The sequence below is a fragment of the Rhineura floridana genome, chromosome 6, assembly GCF_030035675.1.
Source record: "Rhineura floridana isolate rRhiFlo1 chromosome 6, rRhiFlo1.hap2, whole genome shotgun sequence".
In the NCBI taxonomy this organism is placed as follows: Eukaryota; Metazoa; Chordata; class Lepidosauria; order Squamata; family Rhineuridae; genus Rhineura; species Rhineura floridana.
In genome coordinates, this window is record NC_084485.1 from 115034196 (window position 1) to 115048102 (window position 13907).

At 44.4% G+C, this 13907-nt stretch overlaps 1 protein-coding gene across 2 annotated transcripts in view; it reads right to left on the reverse strand.

Moving 5' to 3' along the window:
- LPAR3 (lysophosphatidic acid receptor 3) overlaps window positions 1–2325 on the reverse strand; it is a 50287-nt gene extending 47962 nt beyond the window's left edge. The window contains exon 1 of one of the 2 annotated variants that reach the window (XM_061633509.1): window positions 1805–2325. The gene's annotated coding sequence lies outside the window, so the exon portion shown is untranslated. Of the gene's footprint in view, window positions 1–954; window positions 1189–1804 lie in introns of those variants that run through there. The other variant, XM_061633510.1, reaches the window with a different exon arrangement.
- Window positions 2326–13907: the final 11582 nt, after the last annotated feature.

The following is a 13907-nucleotide window of genomic DNA, read 5'->3' on the forward strand; positions in this document are numbered from 1 at the left end:
AAACATTCTGGCTTTTTGTATAGCTAAAATGAACTGCCTAGCAATCGCAGTGATGCAAAAATGCTCTCGGAACAAAACAAAGCGAGCACAGCTATAACTCAGGTCACTTCCAGACAACCTATTTATTAAGCATTCTTCTTGATTAGTTTGCAAGATGATACAGTGTCCACTGTTTATTGCACATGCATTCCAATTTGTCTGCAGGGAGATTATACAACGTTGCATCAGTTGTTATCCCACACTTTCTAGGGCATTTTCCTCTCACATTACTTAGCATAAAACTCCTGATTTTTTTTAGGAACTGAGTCTGTTGCGTAACAGTCCAAATCTACTTGAATCACACAACCTGAATTTGCCATTATGTGATGGAATCCCATGCTCAAAACCACAATTAAGTGTCCTCTGTTTTGAAATCTTGAATTGAATGTGCATTCTAGCCAAGTTAGCTTTTGCAGTCAAATTGTAGATACAATAACTGCAAAAAGAGAGAGAGAAAAGCACTTTTATGTTAGCTCCCCAAAAAGTAATAAACCAAAGGCAATAGCTTATTCCAGAATGATAAAACCAAGCACATTGCGGAGAATTATCAAACTAGCGATTCTCAATAGGGAATAGAACGTGGCACAGAATGTGGGTAAGGATTAAAAGTACCTCTAGAGCAGCTTACTCTCAAGCAGCAACCAAGTTTCTTTTTTTAAAAAAAGCAACTGTCCTGGCCTGGCTGCATCAGAATCCGACACAAAAACAGCCAGGCAAGCAGTAGCCAACAGATAGGCACATATGAACAGGGTGATTCCGTACCAGTATGAAACGCTTACTCTCAAGTCCATGCATTAAATTAAACACAATTCTTTTTGCTGGGAAGGAGACAGGCTCAAACAGCAAGTAGTTCAAAGCTTGCTAGCACTGACAAGAACAAGCAAGTCATGGTTGCTTCCCCCTCTAATTGCTCACCTGCCTGAAGGCTGTACCTCAAGAGTGGGGGGCCTGTGGCCCTTCAGATGCTGTTGGACTCCAACTCCCATCAGCCCCAGCCAGCAAGGCAAATGCTCACGGATGATGGGAATCAGGAGTCCAACAGGCTCCCCTGCTCTAGCTGGAGATGACCTTCTCTCTTTGGGCACTACAGTGGGAAAGAATGGGCCCAGCAGGGTCACCCAGCGGGAGCAGAAGGCACAGCCATCACGATCTCTGCCTGCTCCCTTGCTTTCTGGGCAGGGCAACGGGGATGACTGGGCTCCCAGGGCTGAATCCTCACGACAGCACCACCCAGAGGAAGAGCGCAGGCAGGGGAATGAGGCGGCTGCTCCTTCCCTGGCCAGTCTGCGCTGCGCCACCCATACGGCGGAGAGAAGGGCAGGCTGCTCTCGCTTTCTCTCTAGGTAGCGCCACGGACCCAATCCTCCCTGCCCCGGTGCCCAGGGAGAAGGTAGCAGCAGCCGCTGTCTTCTCTTGCGTGCACCCTTTCTTTTTCCCCTTGCGCGCGCGCACAGACAACGCGGTTGACTCCGTTTAGCCAAGCGAGTTTCCCTTCACTCCGGAGCAAGAAACTTGAAGAGGGCGCCCTGGTTCATGTCACCTGGCTGCCTAACTTGCCCGCTCTAGGAATGGGGGTCCGCCTTGCACGCCCCAGTTTTCACCACCACCGATACCACTCCCCTTGCACTGGAAAAAGCGCTGGGTGAGGCAGCGCAGGCGTGTCATTGCGCTGCCCCGCTTTCTCCCTCGTCGCAGGAGAAGGGGCTCGATCCACCCCAAGGAGCTACCCCCTTCCGCGGCGCCAGCCAACCAGCCAGCCACTCACCACAGCAGTCCGTGGTTCAGTTGCCTGCCCACATGCCCGGCATCCGCCCGGCCGCCACACTGCTCTCCAGTGGCCTTTCCCCAACGCCGGACGGTGCACAGAAGAGCCGGGCGACAGGAGTACTTTGACGCCGGCCACCCCAGCGCCGACCGGCTAAGTCGGCCGCGTGGGCGTGGGCTGCCTTCTCCCGCAGCAGAAGGTGGGAGTGCGGGTAACTCTTGCAGAGCCGAGGCGCCCTCCTTTGGTTTAGGCTGTCTTGCCGCCCAACCCTCTCGCAGTGCCTCTTCGGGGGAAGTTCGAGGGAGGTTTTTCTTTCGCAACCTGCCGCTCTCGGCTCATTCCGATTTTCTCATCGGGGCAAGAGATGGTTTGTTTTGCATTCAAAAACACAGAAGAAAACCCTCACTGCCCTGCCTGGAAGCAGATTAGCTCCACTTTGGTGTGTGCCTCCTGCTCCCGAATGAATGGCGCAAGGGATCTGCGCGTCACAGCGGCAGCGGCATTTTAAAACCTACTCGCTGCTACTCGCCTGCTCTGGGAGAGCTAGCAACAGGCAGCTCCTGCCCCCGCCTCTTTGCTTCTCTCCCACCCCCTTGTGATACCCCCTTCTTGGCTGGATCGCTCAGCCACTAGTAAAAGTTCCGCTCCTTCTTCCTCCTCATGCATATTGACTCCGAAGCAGTGGAGACGGGTGCTCTGGGGCGAATAGGCAGTGGCTCTCCAGCCTCAGCTTGTCCTCACCTGCCCGCCCTTATACTTAAAACCTGGCCAGGGCTGGCACTGGATGGGGCAGCTTCCTCTTCCTTTGTCTCAATGTTACCCTTGTAGAACTCAGCAGGGAGGAAGATGGGGACAAAATTAGAACTAGATGACTCTGCCTGTCATTGGCTCTGGCCCAACCTCATGTTGGGCATCCTGCCTTCCACCCTACCAGTTCCAATGGGCACCAACCACCACTGCCCAAGAGTTAAGTCATACATCCTCCCAAGTAAGCATGCATGGGATTGCAGCAGCATACAGGACTCCAGACTTCCATGTATACACATGTGTGCATACACTTGTCTTGCCCTCTAGAAATCCACATGGCAGGTACCTTGCTGTCATAACATGTCAGGTATTTGCAATTGAACTAGACAAACCTGTCAGTGGCTAAACTGGCCACCATTGCTACATACCTTTCACCCAAATCACTGGAAGACCACCTGCTCCCTTATTTATTTTATTACAAGTATATCCCACCTTTCCTCCAAGGAGCTCAAGATGGTGTACAACTGTAGTTCTTCCCCTATTTTATGTTCACAACAACCATGTGCAGTAGGCAGTGATTGGCCCAGGGTCACCTAGTGACCTGCATAGCTAAGCGGGGATTTCACAACCACCTCAGGTCCTATTCTGACACTCTAACCACTGTACCACACTGGCTCTGTATACACCTGTCTGGACTTCAGTGTCATTAGAGGAATTACCTTCTCATGTGCCTCAGTTCTCTAGATACAGTATGTGGCAACCCATGAGAGGGTTTCTTAGTGGTGGCACTCCGACTGTGGAATGCCCTCCCATCTCAGTTGCAAGCATCACCAACATTAAGAGTTTTGATGGCTACTCACCCAAGCATTTGACTAAAGTGGTGCCCATCACTTGATTGAAGTAGCTATGTTGTTATATTGTCTGATTTTATATTAAGCTGGATTTAAATCTTTTATGCAGAGGTGGAAAAACTGTGCTCCTTCCAGATACTATTGGATTCCAACTCTCATCAGCCCCATGGCATGGCCAGTCCAGAGGGATGATGGGAGCTGTAGTCCAGCAACATTTGGAGGGCAACACGTTAGCCACTCTTGTTTGATTGTATTGTTTTAAATCTTATTTGTTACTCTGGGATTGTGTGAAGAATGAAGAGCAGGTTACATAAACATTTAAATAAAGAAACAGAACAGCAATGGTCAGAGGCAGTGTAGCTCTTGAATGCCAGATGTTAGTGGCCAACAGTAGAAAACAGTTTGCTTGACTAGCTGGACTTTGGTCTGATCCGGCAAAAGGCTTCAGCTAAAAGAATCAGGTAGCCGATGATGCAGAAGATCTCTGCCTGGGACCTTGAAGAGCTGCTGCCAGTCAGAGTAGACACTACTGAGCTAGGTGGATAAGTAGTCTGACCTGGGCCCTATCCCCACTGGAGCCCCTTTTGTTTCTGAGGCATCGCTGTGCCATTATTTCTTGTAAACAGGATTGCATTAACAGCTTCCTATGTTCTTAAAGCAATTCTTACACTTTTTAAATTAGGGGTGGGGCTGTTGGGCTATAGATCCCATCATCTCTGACTTGTTGCCTATGCCAGCTGGGGCTGATGGAGTCCAACTCTGGAGGGCCATAGCTTAGCCTCTGTTGATCTAAATGAATTGTGAGAGTCTGGATGGCATATGACAAGGGAAAAATACTTAAACTTTAAATTTCTGCAAATTAGGAACCACACCTAATAAGGTTTATACTTTGTGCTGTGTTCTGGCGTTTCCTCACCCAACCAACACAACAAAAAACCCATCCCCCCAAAAAACAATTCTGGCTTCTATTTCCTTTCTCTCTTTCAGACAAATATGATTCTGAGGTAAATTAAACTATTATTCCCATAGAGACTCAATAAATGAAGGGAAATGAGTGCTCATTCTCAGAACACTTGGTAAATGGCCATATCGATGTCTCGCTCCATTATGGGACAGCTCATAGCATGAGCTAATCGGCTAGCTGCCTTACCGGTTCTTGTCACAGACAGAATTAAGAGTTGAGGTTAGTGCCAGGCATCTTTCTGACTTTCTACTGCCACAAAACTAAAAAGCTGACATACGATTTTTGGTAGCATAGTTCTCAATTTTTTGTTGTAAGACAGACAGCAATGAGCATGACAGTGTTTTCAGTAAAGCATTAATTTCCACCTCTTACACAATATGGCTTCAAACATTAATCTTGCCAATAAGCAGCAAATACAATCAAATAAAGTAGAGGCTGTGTCATTGCTTTTCAACAAATTCAGTTAGGAAGCACCAGAAGAGGTGGTCAGCATATCAGACATTTGAGCTGAAATATTCATGCATTGGTGTTTGAAGTAAATATTTATGAAGACCTTCCATAATTTGGTAGGCAGTAGTCCATTTATCAAGCACAACAATCATGAGTGTGTGAAATCATGAGATGTGAAATTGCTGATCTGCTAACCAAAATATGTAACTTGTCCCTCAGGTCCTCCTCCGTGCCTGAGGACTGGAAAGTGGCAAATGTAATGCCAATATTCAAAAAGGGATCCAGAGGGGATCCCAGAAATTACAGGCCAGTTAGCTTAACTTCTGTCCCTGGAAAACTGGTAGAAAGTATTATTAAAGCTAGATTAACTAAGCACATAGAAGAACAAGCTTTGCTGAAGCAGAGCCAGCATGGCTTCTGCAAGGGAAAGTCCTGTCTCAGTAACCTATTAGAATTCTTTGAGAGTGTCAACAAGCATATAGATAGAGGTGATCCAGTGGACATAGTGTACTTAGACTTTCAAAAAGCGTTTGACAAGGTACCTCACCAAAGACTTCTGAGGAAGCTTAGCAGTCATGGAATAAGAGGAGAGGTCCTCTTGTGGATAAGGAATTGGTTAAAAAGCAGAAAGCAGAGAGTAGGAATAAATGGACAGTTCTCCCAATGGAGGGCTGTAGAAAGTGGAGTCCCTCAAGGATCAGTATTGGGACCTGTACTTTTCAACTTGTTCATTAATGACTTAGAATTAGGAGTGAGCAGTGAAGTGGCCAAGTTTGCTGACGACACTAAATTGTTCAGGGTTGTTAAAACAAAAAGGGATTGCAAAGAGCTCTAAAAAGACCTCTCCAAACTGAGTGAATGGGTGGAAAAATGGCAAATGCAATTCAATATAAACAAGTGTAAAATTATGCATATTGGAGCAAAAAATCTGAATTTCACATATACGCTCATGGGGTCTGAACTGGCGGTGACCGACCAGGAGAGAGACCTCGGGGTTGTAGTGGACAGCACGATGAAAATGTCGACCCAGTGTGCGACAGCTGTGAAAAAGGCAAATTCCATGCTAGCGATAATTAGGAAAGGTATTGAAAATAAAACAGCCGATATTATAATGCCGTTGTATAAATCTATGGTGCGGCCACATTTGGAATACTGTGTACAGTTCTGGTCACCTCATCTCAAAAAGGATATTATAGAGTTGGAAAAGGTTCAGAAGAGGGCAACCAGAATGATCAAGGGGATGGAGCGACTCCCTTACGAGGAAAGGTTGCAGCATTTGGGGCTTTTTAGTTTAGAGAAAAGGCGGGTCAGAGGAAACATGATAGAAGTGTATAAAATTATGCATGGCATTGAGAAAGTGGATAGAGAAAAGTTCTTCTCCCTCTCTCATAATACTAGAACTTGTGGACATTCAAAGAAGCTGAATGTTGGAAGATTCAGGACAGACAAAAGCAAGTACTTCTTTCCTCAGCGCATAGTTAAAGTATGGAATTTGCTCCCACAAGATGCAGTAATGGCCACCAGCTTGGATGACTTTAAAAGAAGATTAGACAAATTCATGGAGGACAGGGCTATCAATGGCTACTAGCCGTGATGGCTGTGCTCTGCCACCCTAGTCAGAGGCAGCATGCTTCTGAAAACCAGTTGCCGGAAGCCTCAGGAGGGGAGAGTGTTCTTGCACTCGGGTCCTGCTTGCGGGCTTCCCCCAGGCACCTGTTTGGTCACTGTGAGAACAGGATGCTGGACTAGATGGGCCACTGGCCTGATCCAGCAGGCTCTTCTTATGTTCTTATGTTCTTATGAGTGCTAGCAATTTAAAAAATTCAAAAAATTCAGCAAGAAATTTCAGGCCTCATAAAGGTATCAACTCAGCAAAATTCATTAGTCTCTAATACAGAAAGTGCTTCTGCGGGCTGAAATCAATATCAAGTCAGATGGGCTGGGACAACAGGCTGCAAGAAAGTGTGGCGGGGAAGAGAAGACGAAACTCCTCTTACCTGTGGGCCTCTTTGATGCTAAAATTAAGCACCTACACACTTTTTATATGTGGACCAGACATGCAATTAAACAAACATGGTTACCACCATGAAGTCCAGTTGACCCAACTGTAGACACAAACTCTGACTCACCCAGGTGACACCTGTGTTTAGGAAAAATCTGAAGTGAGCATAACTACCTGGACAGCATTGCACAGTGATCTTGCCCTTGGCATTTATTGTTTCTAGTCAGTAAACTGGTTTTGATACACTTTACATTAGGCTGATCTGTAGTTGGGGGTCATATATGAAGCTACTGTAAATAAATTGTGTGTGAGATATTGCAGCTATTCTTCTGCAAGATTAATGGTGCTTGGCTGACAATTAGCAGTTTAGCCCTCACCAATATTTAATCTTGCATTAGATAGTTTACATTTGAGAGGCAGAAGTTCAGCAAAGATTTTTACGGCACTATAGAGCAGTGGTTCCCAACCTGGGGGCCACGAACAGTAAAGAAATGAATTATTTATTAATTTTTTTAAAAAAGTCTTCACTCCTTCTACACTGTCTGCTTTCCACTGCCGCTGCAGATGACACCTCCCCCTTGCTCCAAACGAGAGGGGAGGCCTTTTCCTGAAGCGCCAGAGCGTCTTTCAGGCGCACTAAGGGCAGGCATTTGCCTATAAAATACATGGCAGATGCCAAAGGAGGCTGAGGGTGGGGCTACCAGGAAGAAGAGGCGATTACTATCACTGATTCCCGTCTCCTTGCACTGCCGCTACTGGCAACAGCCTTACTTAGAATGAGAGGAGAGGGCTTTTTGTGAAGCAAAAAGAAGCAAGCCTGCAAAGAAAAGCTGCTTTCCCCCTTCCTTCCTGGCAGCCAGCCTGCCTCCCTGGGGGGAGGGGGTCACAAAAACTTTTCAGCTTATAAAGGGGGTCCCGTGCTCATAAAGGTTGGGAACCACTGCTATAGAGAAATGAAGCATCTCATTTACCTCTTAAGTGGATGTAACATCCAGTAATGTGGAAAATACATCCCACTCCAGTCCACAATCACTTGTGGGTGAGTGGGCAGGGAACCTGCCTGTGATCACTGGTGTAGGTAGGCTGGAATCCAGCCCCTCCCTGCAACTGACCACTCAGAGAGCAGCAGTTGATGGGACAGTGACAAACAGGCCCCAAATGTTGGCTGTGACAGCATCCTTTCTTATTTTTCAAAACACTGTATAGCCAGGAGATAGTCAGCCAAACATGTACATCTTACAGATGCTCAATTTATTATTTTTACTTTTAAATTATGCCAGCCTTTTCTACAACAAAATAGTGCTTAATCCCAAGTATGTATCCATTATGTTGAGGTAAGGGTGTAAACATTTTTTTTAATCTCTAGACATTGTGAAATAGCAATTGTTATATATACCAAACAGGAGAATTCAAATTTAGCTATGCATAGGAGAATTAAGAATCTATATTAAACTTCAGATCAAGGAACTATTCCCCCCACCATCCAAAAAAACTTGCAAGCTGTGGCAGATAATTGCTCTGTTACAAATGATAACAAAAAGTCATTCCAGCTACTCAGATGGAGAGGCTGAGAAGACAGCTCTGTCGCTGAGATTTGTTTAACATTTTAATTGCCCCTGAGGACCTAGAGGAACTTCAGAAAACAGAGGGCTCATCCAGATGACTGCAAAATGTGTGGCACGCCTGCTATGTGTGTTCATTATTTTTCGGTTGTCCAAATGGTGTCTGGCGCTGTTACGCATTTTCGCGGGTTAAATCCGCTCCTTGCAATACCGGCAAAAATGTGATTTGCTGTTTAAAATCGGGAATCGTCTGCTGTGCCTTCAGGAGTTAGGATGCAATACTGTGGACTTTACAGCTGATGGGCGGTTCTTGGGCATTTCCCCTTGCCCCTTCTCCTCATTCCAGCCAATCACGTATCTGCACTTTTGCTCATGTGCAAGAATAAGCCCGGGAAAATTGAACCAATCATCGCAATGGTGGGGTGTTGGGGGGTGTCTGCAACTACTGCGCAGATGCATTTTACTTTTTGCCAGCCTGCAAACTGGGCGGCCGCTCTGGGTGAGATCTGCAATGCACAGCAAGCGACAAAGGGGGGGGTCAGTTTCAGCCTGCCTCCGAAAGCCTTGCCAATTTCATTCTACTTGCTGGGGTTTTTGCTTCAAATCAGAAAAGCATACATTCGTTTAAGTGTAATATGGCAAATGCAAACAAGAAAAGAGCCTGCTCCAGAAAGCTTTGTCAATTTCATTCTCTGGGAAGGAAAGGGAGAAGGGGGGGGCATTTCCTTGCTTTTTTGGAGAAATAAGTGCATTGCCAGCTTGTGTATCTCCTTAAATATCAATAAAGGCAGAAAAGCATACATTCCTTTAAGTGTAATATCGCAAATGCAAACAAGAAAAGGGTGTCAATTTCATTCTCCGTGGGAAGGCAGGCATGAAACCGACCAGCAGCCTTTCCTTCCCCGGCAAGAACTCCTTTACAGCCATATTGTGCTTCGTTGCAAAGGGGGAGAGGAACATACGTCATTTTTTTGCTGACCAATTGGTTGATAGGGGGAGGTTTTAGAGGCGGAGCTTGGAAAAAGTGAAAAGAATGTAGGGGTCTTACCGCTGCGGGTGCAGGTGCAAAAAAGCGTTTTTTTTTTAATTGGGAAAGAGCGAACTAAAAGGCAAAGTGAGGACTATCAGATGACAAACCAAATATGGAAACCGTGGATTATCCCGCTCCATTTGGATAAGGCAAAGAGAAGCCACTTGGATCAGCTGGATTTATGACCATGAACTTCACTGAGACTACTTGACTCAGCTTTTAGAAATTAATCTTAAGTAATTCTTTTTTTAAAAAAAATTATGCAAATCCCCAGTCGGTGCTATAGAATCTGAAGACATCCCTTTTCAAAGGGAACCATAGAAGTTTGATAAAAGGGGGTGGGGTAGCTTCACAGTTTAAGAACCTCTTACAATTTGTCAGAATTCGATGTTCATTCAGAGCTCATTCATACTTGAAAATGTAATGACTAAATACCAGCTTGTTTGCAACAAGTAGGGCTAGCAAGTAGGTAAATAAGCCCAGCTTGCATTATGGTTTTCCCCATTATCATCTCCATACTCATTGATCAAATTTGCTTCAGTCAGCACCACTTCAGCCACTTAAACCCTTTTCTCTCCCATTAAGCTGAATATTCTACCACATGTTGCTTAAAAGCTGTCACTGCGAATCATTTTTGTTTCAGCAGGATGAGAACCTTGGATTAGGAACTCTTCTGAGTGGAGGCAGGCTCTTCAAACACTTGTAAGCCCTAATACTTCGTATATTATTATTCTAATAGACAGGCAGCTAAAGTGCCCATGGATTATGCTGAGACAACAGGGCACTGTTATGCCACTTAAACTTTTGAGGCCACAGCTCTCCTTTTTTAAAAAACAAAAAGATTCTAGCACTCATGGTTTCTACATTTTGCTTGATAAAACTGACCATAAAAATACTAAAAGCATGTGTTTTTTTTAAATTGTTTTAATTTTTTTAAAGTGTGTTTTAAATGTTTTTAAAAGATGTGTTTTAAACTTGTATATTTGTTTTTAATGTTTTTTAGTTACTGTAAACCGCCCAGAGAGCTTCGGCTATGGGGCAGTATACAAAGACAATAAATAAATAAATAAATAAAGCTGGAAGCAAGGAGGTATGAAAAAGCTCACTTAACAATAATTGAAAAGCCATAATGATTTCCACACTGCAACAGGTCTAGGTATTCAGCTCTTTTGTTTTGTGGGTTTTTTTTAAAGGTTCTATTACCTAGTTGTCAGAGTGGTCAAGTATTTGGAAGTATTAATTCTTTACAACTGTAACAAAAAGAGAGATCAGCGGTAATATCTCCCAAATTAAAAGTTACTTGTGAAAACAAGTGGGATCTGCAACAAAATGTTGCATTCTTGAGGGTTCAAGCCAGTTATGCCATTTTCTGGGAAACTCCATTTTGTTGCCCTTCTGTCTCTCCCTGCCCCCCCAATTTTCCATCCCTTCAGTCAGAGTATTCTGTGGCCACTAAGCATGCTCAGTATTCATTGGGCTATTCTTGTGTTCCTTCACAGTCCTAAACATTTTTTGTACTTCCAACTCTCCAATCACACATCTAAGTTCTGTTCAAAGATCCCGCTAGTGCCTGGAACTGAACCATTGTTTCCTTATCCATCCTTTTTCATAAACTGGTTTCTTTACTTTTAATTTCTTCCTATTCATGCAGATGGCCATGGCTTTTTGAAGTGGCTTTTGGTAGGCTCTGATCCTGACACGGAAGCTGTAAAAAGCTGTTTCTTCCGTGCTACTGGAGCAGTTAAGTGCTCCTGCCTCCAGGGAACAGGAACTAAGTAATCGCATGTTAATTAAAAAAAAATCACAAATCTAGTTTGAAAAAGACAACATGAGAAAAACTCTGGAATGTGATAATTTAGCGATGTCAACTGGATTGTCCATAAAAACTGAGTGAATTAATTACATGCTGGAGAATATGGCAAGTGTAGAAGCCATCCAAGTCAGTAGATCAAGCAGAATATTATATTTTTCTAGTCTTTTACAGATATGCAAGATAAATGAACAGCTATGTGACCGATAATGGATCATTTGAATAAAGACATTGAAATTACCAACTCTAGAGGTTTAGGTACTGAAGACAGTTTTTCCTCTTGTCATTAGGCTAACCCAGGTCATTTATCATTTCCTTTCTGCAGTTAATTCAGTAAAAGGCTTTCAGTGAAAATGGAAAAATAGGAGCTAGCAGCAAGAGAAACATGCTAATTATACAGCCACAAGAGTGGCTGTATACTATAGCCAGTGTGGATTTTTCACATTCCACAATGTTAAATTGAAAATACCCCCATGCCATTCTGATGCTTCCCATAAGCTCATTTCAAAACAAAACCTTACAAAACTTACAGTCCTGAACTCAGAAACGCTTGCTTAACAACCCCCTCAATTTTCATGGCGATACACAAAACAGTCAGAGAGAATCGAGAGTTCAAAGTCTAAAAAGAGGAGGGGAAAGTCCAGAGCCCTTTTGGACTTTTTTCTCTCAGAGTTCTCATAATCTGTTGAAATTCATTAAAAATCACCCATGTTCACAGAGTACCTGTAATCCTAATACTGACCTTGCCCCATACTCTGACCTTCATATTCTGCAGTTTAAAAGTTTAAAAATGCATCTCCTAGCAACTCTCAGCACCCTTCACTAACTACAGTTCCCAGGATTCTTTGAGAGAAGCCATGACTCTCCAAAGTGAAATAAAAGCCTGGTGTGGATGTGGCCAGGGACAGCTTTGGTTTAAATTTGGATGAGAGGCTACATGTGCCTGCTGTAGAATAAAAAGGTGGGGGAAACGCTGAAAAGCAATGATACTGTTCACAATGTTTTCCTTTTGGAAAGGAAAGGGTTTTCCCCTCTGCCCAGTGCCACCCACCCAATCTCCTCCCCTCCCCCAGGTCAGTGTTGGACTACGACCTGGGAGACCAGGGTTTGAATCCCCACACAGCCATGAAGCTGACTGGGTGACCTTGGGCCAGTCACCGCCTCTCAACCTCAGAGGAAGGCAATGGTAAAACCACCTCTGAATACCATTTACCATGAAAACCCTATTCAAAGGGTCGCCATAAGTTTGGGCAACTCGAAGGCACTCCATTTTCAAACATGATTGCACAGAAATAAATCCCATGGAACTCAAAAAGTATGCAAATGATCAAACTAGGGTTGCCAGGCCCAGCCTCCAGGAGGTCTTCTGTATCTTTAAAAGTTGTGCAGGGGGAACGGAAAATTTCACCTTGTGGTTTTTCCCATTACAGTGTTGCGAGAAAACCTGTACTTGGCTGATTTTTTTCTCTTAAAGATACAGAATCATTCTCAGGCCCTGAGCCGGGCAACCCTAGATCAAACCCACCCTCCCTTCTCCCTCCTATCACCTCCCTCTTGCCCCTTCCCTCCCCCTTCCTTTGCCCCTCCCTCCCCATCCCCTTCCAATCCCCTCCTTCCCCTTCCTCCTCCTCTCCCTCCCCTTCAGAGGCATGTTACCAAATTCTTCCATGCTACACAGGAGGTGGATTGGACTGTGAAAGACCAACCCAAATTGTGTTTGCATTTTGACAAATTTGTAGGGCAGTCCAATATCTCAGAGAGGAGGTCAGGTCTCCTGCTCCCCTGGTGCATTCACTATAGCTGCCCAATTTCCCTGCTTTTTAAAGTTTGATAGAAATATCTGTGGGCTATAGGTACATTCTTAAACCGCAAGGTTTTTTGCCTATTAGTGAATACAAGAATATAGAACATGGGGGTGAAGCTTACTGCAGAACCTACCACTGTACCTTAAACTATATGTCAGGTTATTAATTTACAACATAAAAATAAAGCTGGCTTTGATTACCAGAACAATGATAGTGACATCATCGCAATACCACAATAGGCTGTACTCGGAATATTATACTGTGAAATGTACTCACCCTGACCTAGCAAGGAAGAGTGGCCAGAAGCACACTGCCTCCCCAGAGTGGAAATTGTGTGGGTGCATGTATAACTGATATGGATTCAGACCCAATAGAAACTTTCAACACACATACTTTTGTGTTATGCCTCCCCATCTGAAGCCACCAAAATACCAGTCTAGACCCAGATCAGAGGCAAAATCACAACTCCCACTCCCAAATTTCAAACAACTTGCTACTTTGTTGTAACTCTCACCTGCACTTATGGTTGCATTAAATTAGCTCTGCATATACTGACAGTATGAGAGCTGATTTAACATGTTTACCACGTGTATACTGCAATACATGCCATTATCCCAGTATGTTGTCATGGATATTTAGATGAGCTGTATTCAACTAAACAATTAACACTAGCACAGGGACTTTTAGCTGTGCAATGAAACTTCCCTGCCCTCTCCTTCCACCCCCCTTGCACCCCCTAAAGCTAGAGGAGACTTAGGCGTCATGTGGGAAGAGAAGCCAGGGAAGTTCTACAGTGCAGTTAAAGGTTCTTGCTTGCACTAGCAGAACAGATGGATACAGCTTATTGTTACTATTTATTATGAAGTCAAGGCATTTCCTTGG